Consider the following 16835-nt stretch of genomic DNA (forward strand, 5'->3'; position numbering starts at 1 on the left):
TGTTCCACTATAGCCAACCGATTTGACCTCCTGTGTGTCCCTCTTTTTAATATATCTCCTGAGTGTTGACCTGTCAATTTGTCTTTCTTTAGCCACTGATCTTATGGACTTTCCTCCCTTGACTTCACTCGCTGCCCTTTCAATCTCCTCCAGGGGTGTTGAGCCCCAGCTGGTCTTCCGTCTGTAGGTCCTTGGCATGATATCTTTTCTATAATAGTTAACATATGACAAATACAACAAAAGGGTTCAGTATACTGAACTAAAATACTATTTAATAAGGCAGAGCCTTAAATAAATTTCAGTGCCTTATGGTGGGGTAGGTTGAACCATTGGATCAATTTACCCCATAGCCTTTGGCTCACTTTGCCCCATAGCCACCATTTTGAAAAAAACGGGCTAGCTTAGCAATTTAGGCTAATCTTTAGAAAACTTCTTCAGATGATATTATATTTTAGAAACCCACCAACATGTATAATATATCATTTTAGACACAGATACATTTGTTTTAATATTACAGTCAATTTACCTGATATGCAGAAATTTTACTTTGACAAGCAAAAAACATTTTTTTGTGTAATACAGACTTACCCCTTCTCCAATGTGCTCCTCTTTAATATAGCAGGATGGAAATGATGAGTGCTTCCTGGATTTATGGTCACATGACAAAACATGTACACAGTTACCTAGATACAAGGGGTGGTTCAACTTACCCACTGGCTCATCTTACCTCACTCTCCCCTACTGATCAGCAGTGTGTCTGTTAAATCTGCTGCATAGGAGTATATGTGGATCCCAGGGCAGGTGTCCTGTCCTTCTATCCGGTTGTTCAGTGATGACGCGACGAATCCTACTTCCGGGCCTAAAGTAGTCTGCGTTTAATATGGCTTTTGTGTTGTTAACATGTTTAATGTTTTGTGTTTTCTTCTATTTGATCTCAAAAAGCTCCTAAAACAGTCGTGATCACTGTTGACCTCCCTCGGCTTTTATTACCGCTAATCATTTATTTAAGCTCAGTTTTTAAAACCTTAGGCTGTAACTACAGCCCAGCCCATGCAGCAGTATATGAATGACTAACCTCGTATTGTGGATGGATTATCTCAGTTGTTCTCCTGGCTGAAGTTTGGTCCTTTTACAGCATCCTGCCATGCGATTACATTTGTTCCTGACCACCGAGAACACTCACGTTAACTTTTATCAAGTGGAAAAAAGTTAGCTTGTTTATATTATGCTAACATAGCTGTGTCGCTAGCGGTCATGTAGCACATCATTATATAGCAGCTAGCCCAACTTCAGTAACCCTACAAACGTCACTGCTGTTTAGTTTTCTGTCTTCATTTATGCTGGAAGTGATAACAGAGCTGTACGTTTAATTTGTTTCCAAAACCCCGCAGTCAGGACATGCTATATTGTATTTAGATAGAAGCTAGCGAGCTAACTTCCTGCTAACTTCTAACTCTGTTAAATGTCATAAATTCCGTTTTCATGGATGCCTGGATGTTAAACTCAATTGTTACACCTGGTAGAGCAGAACGCTGATCATTTTATTAAAGATGAAAGACTTTAGACAGTTTTTCAACCCTCAGTAATGCCATAGTGATCGTTTGATATATGGACCTGCAGTGGAGTTTAGGTCCAGACACGGCTAGTGATGTCAGACTTAATGACCGGATAGCAGGGGTGCGCAACTCCAGGCCTCGAGGGCACTGCCATACCATGATCGGATATGGGTCGAATAGGGTCAAAAAAATCGTATTTCATGCGCTTTCACCTGCAGTGTGAACGTAGCCTTAGATGTGTCCTTCATCCAACACAGCTGATTCAAATGGCCATATTACCTCCTCACATGTCTTGAAGTTCTCCAGAGGCCTGGTAATGAACTAATCATTTGATTCAGGTGTGCTGACCCAGGGTGATATATAAAACCTGCAGGACACTGGCCCTTGAGGCCTGGAGTTGCCAACCACTGTTCTATAGCATCTCTGACATTATGGCTGTGTCCCAATTAAGAGACCGCACGTTTGAAGTACGCATTTTGAGTGCGATTACGTCACCACCACGCGACGACGGCTGTCCCAATTCGAAGTGTACTTCAAATGCATACTCCAAATGCGCCGTCGATTTCCCCAAATATCAAGCATGGTCCGGTGCACGCTTCGTGGTCCCATATATCCCACAATTCATAGCGCGGTGGGTGTGGATAATTTTGCTGCAAAATACGGCAGAAGGGAGTGGCCGAAGAGTGACCTGTCAAAAGTAAGTACTGAATATGACGTCGCTTATTTATGTGCGAATGTTTAATAATGAAGAACATTAAAACATTACTGTTGGCTATATATATATCTATATCTATATATATATATATATATATATATCTATATATATATATATCTGACGTCTGTCACAGATGTCTTAGGGTGAGTGGCAGGGTACACCCTGTACAGGTTGCCAGGTTAACCAATCCCCACCAACTTCATGTCTTTGGACTGCAGGAGGAAGCCAGAGTACCCCAAGAGACTCCACAAACTCCGGGAGAACATGCAAACTCCATACAGAAAGACCCGGGCCTGATAGTGGAATTGAGCTCAAGACCTTCTTGCTGTGAGGCAGCAGTGCTAACTACCATGCCACCCAAAATCTACTCATATCATGGTAATTTTAAAGTAAAGGAAAAAGTTACTCTGACATTTAGAGAAATACAAGATCTCGCCTAATTTCACTTTGAAGTTTAGGACTCTGTTTGGCCTAGCCTTAGACTAAAAAGTGTTTTGACACAGTAGTTTCTTTTAGATGTGGGAATACGCTTAATCTATGTGTGGATTTGAGAGCTGAGAGCTGATCTTAACTCCCAGCTGATCCTAAGAGCTTCTGGATGTGACCTGCAGATGGAAGCATTACTGCACAGACAGACCTGGAAATTCTTCTCCTCATACTACAATATATTGATGCATACAATGAATGATTCTGCCAGAATCCATTAAAGAGTTTTACAGAAGCCACAAAATAAGAATGTGCTGTTAATCTATTCTTAAATAGTGGACAACACAGAGAAATTATATTTCCTTTACAGCTAGTTGCTGTAGTTTGTGTAGGTCACTTTGAAAATCCCTGAATACAAAGCAAAGCTGGCTATAGAGTGACGGTTATCGCAAATTTGCAATATATACTTGGTAGCTGGGCCAGCTTTAGGTTGTTTGTCTTCTCAGGCAAAGATGCAAAGGAATATATCGCAGTCTGTTTATTCTGTGCCAGAAGCAACAGCAGCTCCGACCCCCCGCAGAACTCCTCCAGCCCTTGTTGGTTCCTAATGAACTCTTCTCACATATAACTCTTGTTACTGTCCATTCCAACGTAAAAAGTCGTTCACACCATCATAGATGGGTTCTGTAGGTCAGGCCACATAATTAACCAAGGAAAAAAATTTCCAATGCCTCTGAAGCAGTAGAAGAAGCAGCGGTAGTACAGGTGTTTTGTCTCCATGGTCTTCAAAATAATATAGTCTATGTCAAAGGACTTTTTCTGATGCGCTCTGCCCAACTTTAGGAGCTGAAGTAAACCTTGACTCAGGCTTCCATCCGTAATCTAATGATCAAACAGGTTTAACCAGGAGCTTGAAGCTGCTCTAACTAACCCCTCTTTCTAGAGTTCCCAGTTGTCTTGGGTGGAATACCTCCATAATAACATGACTTCAGCTGCCACTAGACTAGGCACTATGTAAAATAATCCATTTGTCATATTACAGTTTGCCCTAACTCAGAAAATAAACATTGCTAAGTGTGGCCTCTGCCTACAGTTATTTCCTATTCAAATTCCACTGGACTGTCAAAATCACTGTTATAGTGTTTGGTGAGTGGCCGTTTCAAAAATGAATTAATGTTAATAGTGTTAAGTCAAGGTATGTGGCAGCTGAAACGTAAGAGTTTCCATATATGAGCAGCAGATGGCAGCATTAACTTACAGACAGACTTGTGTAAACTACTGCTGTATGTGCACCTCGGCTGCCACAATGTCTGCGTTATGCTGTGTAATGTCAATGAAGAAATGAGCAGGTCCTCTAACCTACACACAAGGTGTCTGCTGTTAAAACAAATCTCGTCAAGTTTCAGAAATGCAGAGACATACATAAAAAACATTAAAAAACTAACGTGGGTAAGAAAAACTCTCTTTTAACAGGAAGAAAAGAAACCTCCAGCAGAACCAGGCTCAGGGAGGGGCAGCCATCTACCAACACCGGTTGGGGGTTGGGGGAGGAAGGATAAAAGACATGCTGTGAAAGAGAGCCAGAGATTAATAATAATAATAAAAGCAGAGAGGTGTATTAGGACATAGTGAGTGAGAAAGGCGACACCCAAGGTATCATGGGAATCCCCCGGCAGCCTACACCTATTGCAGCATAACTAAGGGAGGATTCAGGGTCACCTGGTCCAACCCTAACTATATGCTTTAGCAAAAAGAAAAGTTTTAAGCTTAAAAGTAGAGATAGTGTCTGTCTCCCGAATCCAAACTGGAAGCTGGTTCCACAGAAGAGGGGCCTGAAAACTGAAGGCTCTCCCTCCCATTCTACTTTTAAATACTCAGGAACAACAAGTAGGCCTGCAGAGCGAGAGCGAAGTGCTTTAATAGGGTGATATGGTACTACAAGGTCATTAAGATAAGATGGGGCCTGATTATTTAAGACCTTGTATTAGTATGTGAACAAGACTCTCCATTTACATGAACAAATTGGAGTCTATTAGACTTATATCTGTGCAAACAGAATATTACTATATGTAAATTAAGCTGATAAATAACTCAGAGGGTTTCTTCTTCTCTTCTTTTTTTTCCAAGCGGTAACTCCAGCTATTGTTTTGTTTTCATAAGCCATTTTAGGCTTTAAGCTGTCATGACTAATCTACTTCCTGATTCTCTCTGGCTGAGCTATAGAACAAGAGAGGATCGGAGGTGAGTTGAGGTGGTCTGTGTGTCTCAGCTCCCTAAGCCTTTTAGAGCCACTGCTGCTTCTCGGAAACGCACACTGATCTTTTTATCTTTTTACAAAGGTAGGTTTGGGACGCACAATCAAAGACAAAGCACTGCTGTGGTAGCTGGGAGACTCCCTGGTGCTTTGAGAGGCCATCCCATTACCAAAAAACCGATTAAAAGTTCCCTGCTCTCAAAGGCTGAGGTGTCCTGCCAAAATGGCCTTAAAGCAGGAGGCTGAAGCTCTGCTCAGAGAGCGCTTCTCTCAGGACAAGTGCAGCAGCTAAACGTGCTCACCTACAGGATTTACACATTACATCAATGTAAGCTCACAGTTTATATTCACAGAATGTGACGATCTTAACAACAATCTTAACAACCACTAATTCAGGTTTAATGTCCTGTATTAATTACTTCAGTGAACTAAATCCACACTGTGGGTAAAAGTGCAGCACGTCTGATGTTTTGTGATTAGTGTGAATGGTAACAGCTGACAAAACAAAGAACAAAACAAGCTGTTAATACGATCGAATTGTAACAGAGAAGTGCCCGTTTTGAGAAAGTGTGAGTGAGGTTGTGTTTTTTTTCCAGCTACAATTTACAGATTTCCTCTAGACATGCTACACAAAGGAAGTCTTTCAGCTACTGCTGAGAAAAGAAGACTAGCTTAAAAGATACATTCGCTAAATACGTGTGCGTGTGTGTGCGTGCGTGTGCATTCAATATTGTTGGTCCCAGCTCTTCCTGTCATGGGCCCTGTGTTTTCTGAGGTTTCACTGGCTGCTGTTTCTTTTGTATCGTGAGAATGTTTTATGTTTAGGTTTTGTTATTCGTCTCTTTGGTGTATGAGGCTGTCAGCGTCGTTGCTATTTATTATTACTTTGCATGCAAGCCTGTTTGAATTTTGCTGAAATTATTGAAATCCTGTATTCAGGTGATCCCTGTAGGCTGAGTTTCCATATTCCTCTGCTTTTCTCTATCTTATGTTGTGTATAGGTTTTGTTTTATAGCCTGTTTATTGTTGTTTTGTTATAGAAATAGAGATAAAAGTCTTGATATCATCTTCTTCTTCTTAAAAAAAAAATCAGAAAACATTTGTTTCATAGATTGAGAATAGTCTGACTCAGCTCTTTAACCCGTCAGCTCCATGGTCCAAAGTCCTTGTGACTGAGATCATGTAAGAAAAGTACCAGCGAACAATTTGCTGAATTCACAGCTAGTGAGTGGACGTCATGTTCTACCCATGCAGCTCTCTCGCCTAAACCACCAAGTATCGAGTATATCCAGTAGTATGAATGCATCATGTGAGAAAGGCCAGACTCTTCTAACACTGAGCTCATGTGCAGAAGCAAAATATCAGATTAGCTTCAAGACTGAAAACCAAAATGTCAGTTTCTCAGGCAGCGACTAAGTTCATTCATAAAAGATGGCAACGCTGATGTTTGCAAGTGGAGCCATTAGTGAAATTCCTGAGAACTGCACGTGGTAAGATAATATCCTTTGTAATTACATGGATACCTGGAAAGCCTTCTTACTGCTGCCTAAATAGGAAACATTTGAGGACATGAAGAGGAGGGAAAGCCGAGGCTGTCGATGGAGCCACCTTTAAAGATGAATGCTGTTGTTGAGCGTCAACGAGGTCAGGCATCCCACCGAGGTCCCGCCAAGTGACACAGAAATGAGGTGCATTTAAATGAAGCTCTGACGCATCGTTTCTCATTAGAGAAAGTATCTGTGTGTGTGTTTGAGTGTACTTGCGTCACTTGGGTGAGGGGTTAGCAGTTGGGATTCCAAGGGCTTTTGGTAAACTGACTGATGCTAATAGCTTCTCTAATAGCTTTAAAGCCGTGTACATGAGACATAGGATCCAGTCGGGCTCAAGTGAACTCCAAAACTTTGCTCTATATCATTCTCATATGCACTGAAACGCACACACACACTGGGTTGTTTTGAAACTTTAGCACCCGTCTACATCCCCAGTGAGCCCAAAGCGTCGTCCATCTGTGATGAAACCTTAGCGGGTCACATGCTGGTGTTGAAATACCCCCTGCTTGGTCCACTGGCCTGACTCTCATCATCCACATACACACATCATACCTCTCTGCTCCTCCAGACCTCACTGTGGAGGCGTTGTCAGTCAGCGGGGAATCAGTGGCCGTTCCTCCCCAAACATCCAGGGCTTGTGTAGAATTACAGGCTGCAGTAGAAAGCGTCCCATCACCTAAATGTCACAGTTTCATGGTGTAACAGCTAAACCCGCTCCATCAACTCCTGAACCTTTTCTCACATTCTCGGCAAATGACGTGAAGGACTTTATGCCCCTTGTGAATTAGGCAACTTAACTGTCATAGCCATATTGAGCAGCTTTGATGCAGCTGCTCAATATAGTCAGCATGTGTTAAAGGAGTTTTACCTACTTATCTTGCAGCTTATCTTCTGCAATTTAATGATGAACAAAAGTGGATTTTTAACAGTCACGTACTCCTGCAGTGGTGCTTTTAGTAGACCGCTACAAGAGGAGAACAGCTATGGTTGCACGTGAGTTTGCATTATAAGTGAGTTAATAAAGTCGTAAATTGTATTTCAGTGGCAGGTTCAACACTTTTTGGATGTACTGTAGTACAGAACCCTACCAAACAATAGTCCCTGCTAGGGGGCAAGGGGACTAAGGTAAATCAGTCCTAAGAAGGGAGCTCATCAGCAACAGTCTGGTGGCTGTGCCTTGACACATGCAGCTTGAAATAAGCCAGAAAAATAACATCTGCCACTTTGTGGGCCCATCACCCATAGGAGCAGGCACTGGGGTGGGCTGGATGTAAGGCAAAAAGAGGGGCCTGGGCATTTTGACCCTTGATATTGCAAACTGGTGTCTTCCTTTTGAGGTTTTCAGGGAACACCGAGGTAGATCCAGAACCAACTTTCATCTCATCTGGCTTAGGAGGGCCTTGGGATCCCACAGGAGGAACTGGAAAGAATGGCTGCCACCACAATCCAGCTTTGAACAGGTATAAGAAAATGTATGTATCGATGTATGTATGTATGTATGGATAGCTAATTGCAGTTCACTTTCTTTGCTATTCTCCTGTAGGAAGAGCACCCGTAATACAAGCTAATGGAACCTTCCTGCATCTTGAGATATAAGGCCACGAAAAGCAGGCTGTAAGACAGTCTAAACCCAAACCTGCTGCATACATCTGCATGTTTCAGGGTGATGAGTCCCCCTTAAGGTAATTCCTTGTAAAAATTTCCCCACAAAAACAAAGTCTGAACATCAAACCTTCTCCCCATTTCCGCACCAACACTGATCCATAAATGCCACAACGACCTCATGGGTTCAAAAAAGATAAGCTGTTTTTAACAGACTGTCCTATGTGCCTATATACCCCAAAAGGTTCATCTGGTCGTAGCGTTTTCAGTGGGAGAAACGTTTTGTCACTCATCCAAGGCAGCAAAAAATGCCCAAGATGCCCAAACCCCTTCCGCACCCCGCACTCCTCCACATGCCTGATGATAATAACACTTTACTTCATACATATAAAAAAACAAAAAACAATACAATACATTCACATATACACAGATGCCTGCATAGAAATGTACATTAAAATATGAATAAACTTCAGCAACTCAGTTACAATAATACAAAGAAAGCAGAGAAAACATCGAGAATCATATGTCCCCTTTAACATGAAAAACCCTCCAGCAAAACCAGACTCACAGAGAAGCAGTCATCTGCTGCGGCTGATTGGGCATGAGGGGAGAAAGACAGATTAATAATAGCTAATGATTAAATGCAGATATATAAACACATAGTGAGTGAAGAAGAAAACTCACTGCATCATTACAAGCCCACAGAGAGTGTCTGTGTATTACAGTAGTCATAAATAAATAACAATAAAAATAGTAAATGTATTAACTAGTTTTCAAAACAACGCTGGTATCAGCAAGGTATTTTCACCCAGAGAAGTGGTGCTCACTGGATAGTTTCTCCTTGGTAAACCTCGGAGTTGATTGTGAGGGAAAATCCAAGCAGATCAGCATTTTTTGAAATACTCAGACCAGCCTGTCTGGCTCCAACAACCATGCCACATTGACTTAAATCACCTTTCATCCCAATTCCGATGCTCAGTTTGACCTCTGGCAGGTCATCTCAACCATATTTACATGCCTAAATGCATTGAATTGCTTCTCCCTAATAAAGTGGCCATAAGTGTATATCCTGAGCTCCAGCACAGCTGTTCGGGCATTTTTAATTTTACGTATTACATATTTGGAGTATTAAAAAAGCAGAGTTTACTGTAAGTTGTTCACAGTGTCTAAAATGCCTAAAATGACCACATTTATGAGAAAGGCCCGATATCCCAAAACACTCAGCTGACGTAGTTAAATGTCGCCACAAAAACGTACTAATTTAACAATCTTAGTGCAATCAGAGGGGAGCTGTACAAAACATATTGAAGTCTGAGCCATACAGTTTTATTTTTTTTTAAACTAATGTAACTGATCTCTGATTATATGTGCAGGAATCAAATGTAGCATTTTAAACTAATAACTTCATAGAAGTCCTTTGAGTTTGACTGCCTCCTGACCTTCGTGGCCACAAAAGCCTGCAGTTTCTTGAGGGTTGTTAGTCAGACATAATCATATTAGATTAACTGATTGCCGCTGATCAGTATTGTGCACCCTTAGGCTGAACCTCGGCACTTCAACAGGGTGCAGAAAACAAGTTTAGGGGGAAATTCCCAGCACAATTTGACACTTAAGTCATTATTTTGCCAAAGTGCAATTCAGACCGTTTTGGCAGCATGTCTTTAAATAACATAAACAGACCCAGAGGCTATCACCATCTAGCTGAAATCTTTGAGAGGAAAGCAAGGGTCAGTAACAGTTTGACTCGTAGGTGACTCTATGACAGTTTTAATTTCATCCAAGAGGCTTGGGGCATTGCATTTAAGCACTTTAACTGCTGAATATTAACATTAGATGCCTATTTATAACCCGCCAAACTGGATGCACCCATCAAGTTATGAAATAACAGCAGACAGACTATTGACTTCTTTTCTCTTCTTATTACATGATGTCAGTCAGTTGGAGTTTATTGTTGGAAATCGCTATCAACTGCACCCAATGAACTGTTTGAACTTGACACAGTGTGCTTTCGATGCTACTGAATGGTAATGACAATTAAACTTAGACGGCAAATTCGATGTCCTTAACACAGAAAATAAAACCATAAAAAACTGTAGGTTTACGATGCCTTAAGGCAGTAAAAACAGCAAAATTACACGTCAAAAACAAAGTACACACACCATACACTATAGTGAGTGTATGTACAGATGTAATTGTTCCAAAGAAGGGGACCACAGTAACTGAAAGACCTGCCGCCGATGACCTGATAGGTTCTATAAACTAATAGAAGGATTTTAAAGGTGTTGACCTGAGATCCAGTGAAGTGAGGTGATACAGTCAAATTTCAGAGCTGGTGTTGTGATGACTTTGATAATCCAGCAAACTGAGCATTACAATAATCTAATCTTTGTGATATGATTCATCGACAAATTTCTCAGACTCAGTTCAAGACAGAAATTTTCTAACTATTGATTTATTTTTTAAGAGATAAAACTGAGATCACTGTTCAAGATAATGCAATGTTACTTGTTTACTGTGTTTTAAAGACAGGGATGAGAAATACGAACACATTTTGCGCGTCTTTTACTGCAACCGTCACTGTCAAGTCAACAACAAACTAATGACACTTTTGAAAGTTATTAAAAACCCTTCAAAGGTACTTAATGTGAGATCAGGATTTTATTAACAGTATAAAAGTGCTTTATGTAATTAGCCTTTAACCACAAAGGGACCATGAGTATGTTAAGCTATTTTCAGATGTCCGCTGCTATTTAACCCTCCGCACCCCATGACAGCAACGGACAGCCAGGAGTTTTTGTAGGTGAATAACATCAACATTTGACAATAATATTGCTCGGTTATGATAGTGAGGTGAGCTGTTGAGGATATCTGTTGGTAGGTGCTGTTCCTGACAATGTAGCTGCTGTTAGCAGAAACTTCTATAAGCTTTGGAGGTAATGCCACCAGACTTGGTCAATTACCCAGAAAACTCTATTGCAATGTGTGACTATAATAAAACTTGGTGTTGCAATGTGTCATTGAGAATTATTTGGAGGAATTTGGAACATCCTAAAAGGATTCTCAGGAATCTGGAACAGTCTAAGAACGCTCAGGAATCTGGAACATTCTAATAGAACTCTCAAAAATCCTAAAATAGCTCTTGTGAATTCGAAACATTCTAAAAGAATTCTCAGGAATACAGGGTTAACTTTTGATACTTCTTTTTAAATACTCTCATTTCTACCTTTCCCTAGCCCATCGTTGTAAATAGGAATATCTTTGTAATAACTTACTTGGTTACCTTGTGGTACAAATGTAACACAAGTTTGTGTTACATGAGACTACGTTCTAGCCCTAGTTCCATTTCAGTTAATATCTGTTGAATACAATTTACAGATGTTCAAGAAATAAAACTCTCAAGTCCAATCCACTTCAAGTCCAACTTCAATAGAAGAATCAGAGCCTTCCAGAGACGGTCTCACCTCTCTCATGGTCAGTGATTTTGACCTTTCACTAATGATGTTGAAGTACAGATAGGCAACAATAGCTTCGGCTTTTGTAAGGCATCAGTGGAGAAGAAGATTAACAGAAGAGTGAGCAGGATATTGTTTGTTTTTAGCCTAGCACTGCCACATTTGCTGCATTCCCGGCAAACCACTTAGGATTTCCCAGAGGATTTAAAGCCAGGCCCATGCAGCAAAGCAAGATCTTGTAGGACCTCTGCTACATGTTTATCAGGCAGTGGTAGATGCAAAGGCTGGTTGATCCAATGTCCAATTATTGCAGAAATATAAGAACATATAAAAAAGCATGAGCATCACCACCTAGAATTGGGAGAAAAGGTAAACCTCTTCTAGAATGAAGTACTCTACATATTGCACCTTTAACATTTTTTTTTTTCATAAAAAAATGACTGTAAGATAATAAATATAACAATTCATAATGAGTTCAACACTGGGCAAACCTGTCTTCTTACATATAAATCAGGAGGCGCAGCTGCCCTTTAACAATACAGTGGCAACAAGAATAGATTCAGCCTCAAGGTAACGAAGCTGAGAAAAATAATGCAGTTTTATGATCAAATACACTTTATTCAGGGCCTTCTGGCTGTGTATCATACAAGGTAAAAATAAATAAATGAATAAAATAACTAAAGGAGACAGTATTGCAACAGCCTTATATCAATGGACTTGGTGGTCAATTTGAAAAAGTAGCTAAAAACATTTAAAAATGGCTTCTGTAGAACATTTCGTCTTCATGTTCTAGTATTTTTGTTCTGAAGCACTTTGTGTTATTTATCCTAAAAGGTGCTATAGAACTAAACATTTTACTTACACTGCCTAACAAATTAATTAGACCACCTGTCATAAAAACACAAAATAAAATTTAAATTTAAGACTCACTGAAGACAAACTTTAAGACAAACTGAATTTACTTTTACCTCCTAAGACCCAAACTTTTTTATGGCATGTATTTTTAATTTCTCTTTGCTATTTGGGCTAATTGGGCAAAACTTTGTATTGTGGTCTAGACAAACTAAAATGTGATGTCCACATATGTGGATACCAGGTCCTAGAGGGTTAAGAGACTGGTACGTGGGGGGATGTTGTTTCTTTGGTATTTTTAAAATAAAACCTTACATTTAGAAATCATATTTTAGCATTGTTTAACTTTTGGAAAATTACCAATACAGTTAATTTAGGGCAGCTGTGGCATAATCCTTACACCTGGTGGTGGTCTAACAGATTTGTAAAGCTCTTTGCTTACTTAATTACTTACTTCTAGTTTAAAAAAAATGTTTTACACATCCATTACGTTTCACTTTTGCAAAATAAAGTAGAAGGTATTGGACCAAACCACTGTGAGGCACACTATGTCCACTTTTAAAAACATTTAAAAAGTATATTTTGCACAATAATCGCAAAAGATTTGAGTGCATATTGTTATATAGTTTCACAGAAAATATTGGCTCCATCCTTGGTTGCACTGATATGACAATTTTGAGAATTAACGAATGAAAACTAATTTCAGGAAGGGCAGTAGCACCCCAGATACCCTTCTAGCTACACTTCTGCTACAAAAGTGATCTTTTATTACAAAAGTAATTGTTGTCATCTTGGTATCCTAAAAGGCTTTGTCAGACATATAAACAATATTCTTTTTCCCTAATTTGATTCATAATGAGTCAGTGCCATTCAAAAGAATTCATCTTCGTTAGTTAATTGACTTACAAAACGTAAACCAGTGGATCAAAACTCAGCTGACCAAACCTTATGACCAAAGTGGACTTTGGTTTGTTTTGACAGTTGGACTTTGTGTTGTTGGGGCAGACACCTCAGTTTGAAAAAAGCACTTGTCATCCTTTGAAAACCTCTCATCTGCAACAAAAGCTTCAGGAATGAGGAAACAGACGCTTGTTTTCTTGTTGACACCTATCTTTTTAAAACAGAGTTTAATGGGGTGAAGGGTCAATGATTATGGAGCTGTATGCTGGGGTGAGAAAAACAACACCTCTGCAGTCACATGGCTCAATAACAGCATGAATGTGTGTATGCATTCATTCATTCAAAACACAATCAGCAACTATTTTATGACAAGGTTTAATCTGTATTCCCCAACAATAAAGACAGAGAGATTTGAGTTTATGGCAGGACACTAAAACAATTATATCACCATATTACCAAGAGACCATGTGGGCGATGACTGAGATTAACCAAAGCTCATTCTACACACAAAAAAGGTACAAATGATTGTAAGTCTTGAACTGTTTAAAAGGTTGCCAGCTGCTTGCAGGGTTTTTGGTATGTTTGTGACAAATTAACCATCCTGTAAAGTTTGGGAAGTGCTTTGAGTAAACGTGAAAAGTTGGTTAGGGAAGATAAAGGAACTGCAGAGCACACATTGCAGGGGTCAGTAACCAGGTTCAGCCACAGGCCAGTTTTTTTCCACACTGCCTAACAGGGGTACCGTGGAAGTTACGCTCACAGTAGAAATGTACATATCTGCTCTATGATGGTTTGAATTATTTCGCTTAATACCTACAGAAAAATACTGCGTACAACTTTCTTATTGTTGACTCAAATATATATTCCTGCTTGAAATATTAACTTTTATTAACGTTGCAAGCTGTATTCACTGGGATTGACACCAGAGGTCTCAAACTCAAATGAGCCGCAGGCCACTGCTGACACCGTCATCTCATTGGAGGGCCACTTTAGTGTTCAAGTAGTACAAAAAACAAACCAGAAAACACCCACTAATATTTCCTAAAATGTTGTGTTTTGTTTGTTTATTTTTTAAAATTTCAAATATTGTATAACAACACAAAACTGCAAACGTGAATGCAATTTTTTCTCACTCTTAACTAACTGAAGCCTTGCATTGAACTACCATATAAACACATTGGTCCGCTCTTTCTGGCCAGACACGTAGCACCACTTTTGCTATAATTTCATTTGTATTTAGGAAATAAAAATGCAGACATGAGAGTACACATTAGTTTTTGACTGCTAGCGAAAATTGTTTTCTTTTTATTTGTATTCTCTTGTTACCTCGGCCAGCTCTGCGGCTCCGAGCCGTAGTAGCCTCTGGCTAATATGTCGTGTTCCGTGTCGGGCTCGTAGCTGAGAACTAGCTTTACTGTCTGGTAGTGGTGCCACGGATCAAAATTCTCACGGTTCGGATCGGATCACGGTTTTAAGTCACTGATCGGATCAATTTTCGGATCAGCAAAAAAAGAAATGAAGTGAACAAATAACATTGGTGTCCGTGTCCACATGTTAGTTTAGATGTAGCACACTGATCAAATAAGTTTGGTTCATGAAGAAATTTTCCTACTCCCTTCCAGGGTCTGGATTACACAGCTCAGGAAGTAAAGCAGGTAATCTACTAATTGGAAGGTTGGTGATTCAATCCCTAGCTGCTCCAGTCTGCATGCCAAAGTATTCCTAGGCAAGACAAGGGAAAAAGTGCTTGTGTGAATGAGGCAATCTGTATAAAGCGGTTTGACTGCTCCAGTAGAGTAGACCCACCCTTCATAAGAACCAGCCCATTTACCAGGTCTTGGGACTGATTGCAGTTTCGTAGCCTGTTCGGTTTTATTTTGGCAGGAGATGGCATGTCCCTATAATTTACTTTACAAAAAAAGGGAACAGTCAGTTACTGACACTTGTCTCTCATCACATTTAAGCATGCTTTCATTTAACACACTGAAGTTACTGTCTGGTGGGGGGGTCAGCTTGTGGGAGGCATTATACCTCCCACTGCAGGCCTACTTGTTGTTCCTAGAGTATTTTTTCAGTTTTCAGGCCCCTCTTCTGTGGAACCAGCTTCCAGTTTGGATTCAGGAGACAGACACTATCTCTACTTTTAAAATTAGGATTAAAACTTACCTTTATGCTAAAGCAAATAGTTGGATCAGGTGACCCTGAATCCTCCCTTAGTTATGAGGGCACTTGCTCATGGGGTGGGAGTGGGTTAATATGATTATTGGGGTTTTCTTTGTTTTCCTTATATTATTATAGGGTCTTTGTCTTACAATACAAAGCTCCTTGAGGCAACTGTTGTTGTGATTTGGCGCTATATAAATAAAACTGAATCGAATTAAGTTTGTTTTTTAAGTATTTCTCTGCATTTCTAAAACTTGATGAAATTTGTTGTAACAGCAGACGGCTTATCAGTATGTTAGAGGACCTGCTCATTTCTTCATTGACACTGCACAGCACAACGCAGACATTGTGGCAGCCCAAGTGTCAACCCAGACATGCTACACATACAGCAGTAGTTTACTATCTAGGCCATTATGCCCATGATGAATGAGTTTTCCCGTCAGTTACCTTTTTTTTCACTCACAATGTTTTAATTGTTATTATCAATCTCTTCCACAGCATGTCTTTTGTCCCGTATGACTCTCCTAACCCCAAATCAGTCATGGCAGATGGCCGCCCTCCCTGAGCCTTGTTCTTCTGGAGGTTTCTTCCTGCTAAAAGGGAGTTTTTGTTTCCCACTTCCCCAAAGAACTTTGCTCATAGGGAGTCATATGATTGTTAAGGGTTTTCTCTGTTTTCTTTGTATTATTGTAGGATCTTGCAGTGCTCTGAGGCGGCTGTTGTTATGATTTATGCGCCGTGTTAATAAAATTACATTGAACTGAATGATGCGACTTATCCTGGAATCTCCCAGTAATAAAAGAAGCCTAACCCTGACACACAAAGGATTAAATACCTTTTAAAATATGACAGTTGAATTAATTTCTTGTTTGAAAACAATGATTTAAAAAGAGTCAGCGTGAGCATAGGTGGTCCCAGTGTGTGCTGCTTACATTTCCTCTAAATGAGTTTGGAAATTTGGCCTCCCTGTGGGGGTCAGGAGGTTATTAAAGACAAGAGGACTTATCGTAATCCCGCTTGCTGACGTCACCGGTGCATTCTTTTAGACATAATCACAGAGGTTCTCAAAGAGGTTTTTATCAGACTCCAGAGTTATCAGGGAATTTCTCAACCTCGTGGCCTTTCAGAGTGCCCAGAGGAAGAAAGAAAAAATATTTCCTTCATCAGATGGTTGAAATGATTTAGCTCACACTTCATTGGCTCCTCCGGGTGGGTGTGTCGCAGCATATTTGAGAATCACGTGCATCAGTGTGCTGAGCAAACCCAGACAAAAACAGATACATTTATTTGGGTCTTTAGTGACGTCAAAGTCCTGTTTGTGTTTAGAAACTGAACTGTTGTGTAACGTAAGACAAACACAGATCT

The sequence above is a fragment of the Simochromis diagramma genome, unplaced genomic scaffold (genome assembly GCF_900408965.1).
Source record: "Simochromis diagramma unplaced genomic scaffold, fSimDia1.1 OVJJ01000382.1, whole genome shotgun sequence".
Lineage (NCBI taxonomy): Eukaryota > Metazoa > Chordata > Actinopteri > Cichliformes > Cichlidae > Simochromis > Simochromis diagramma.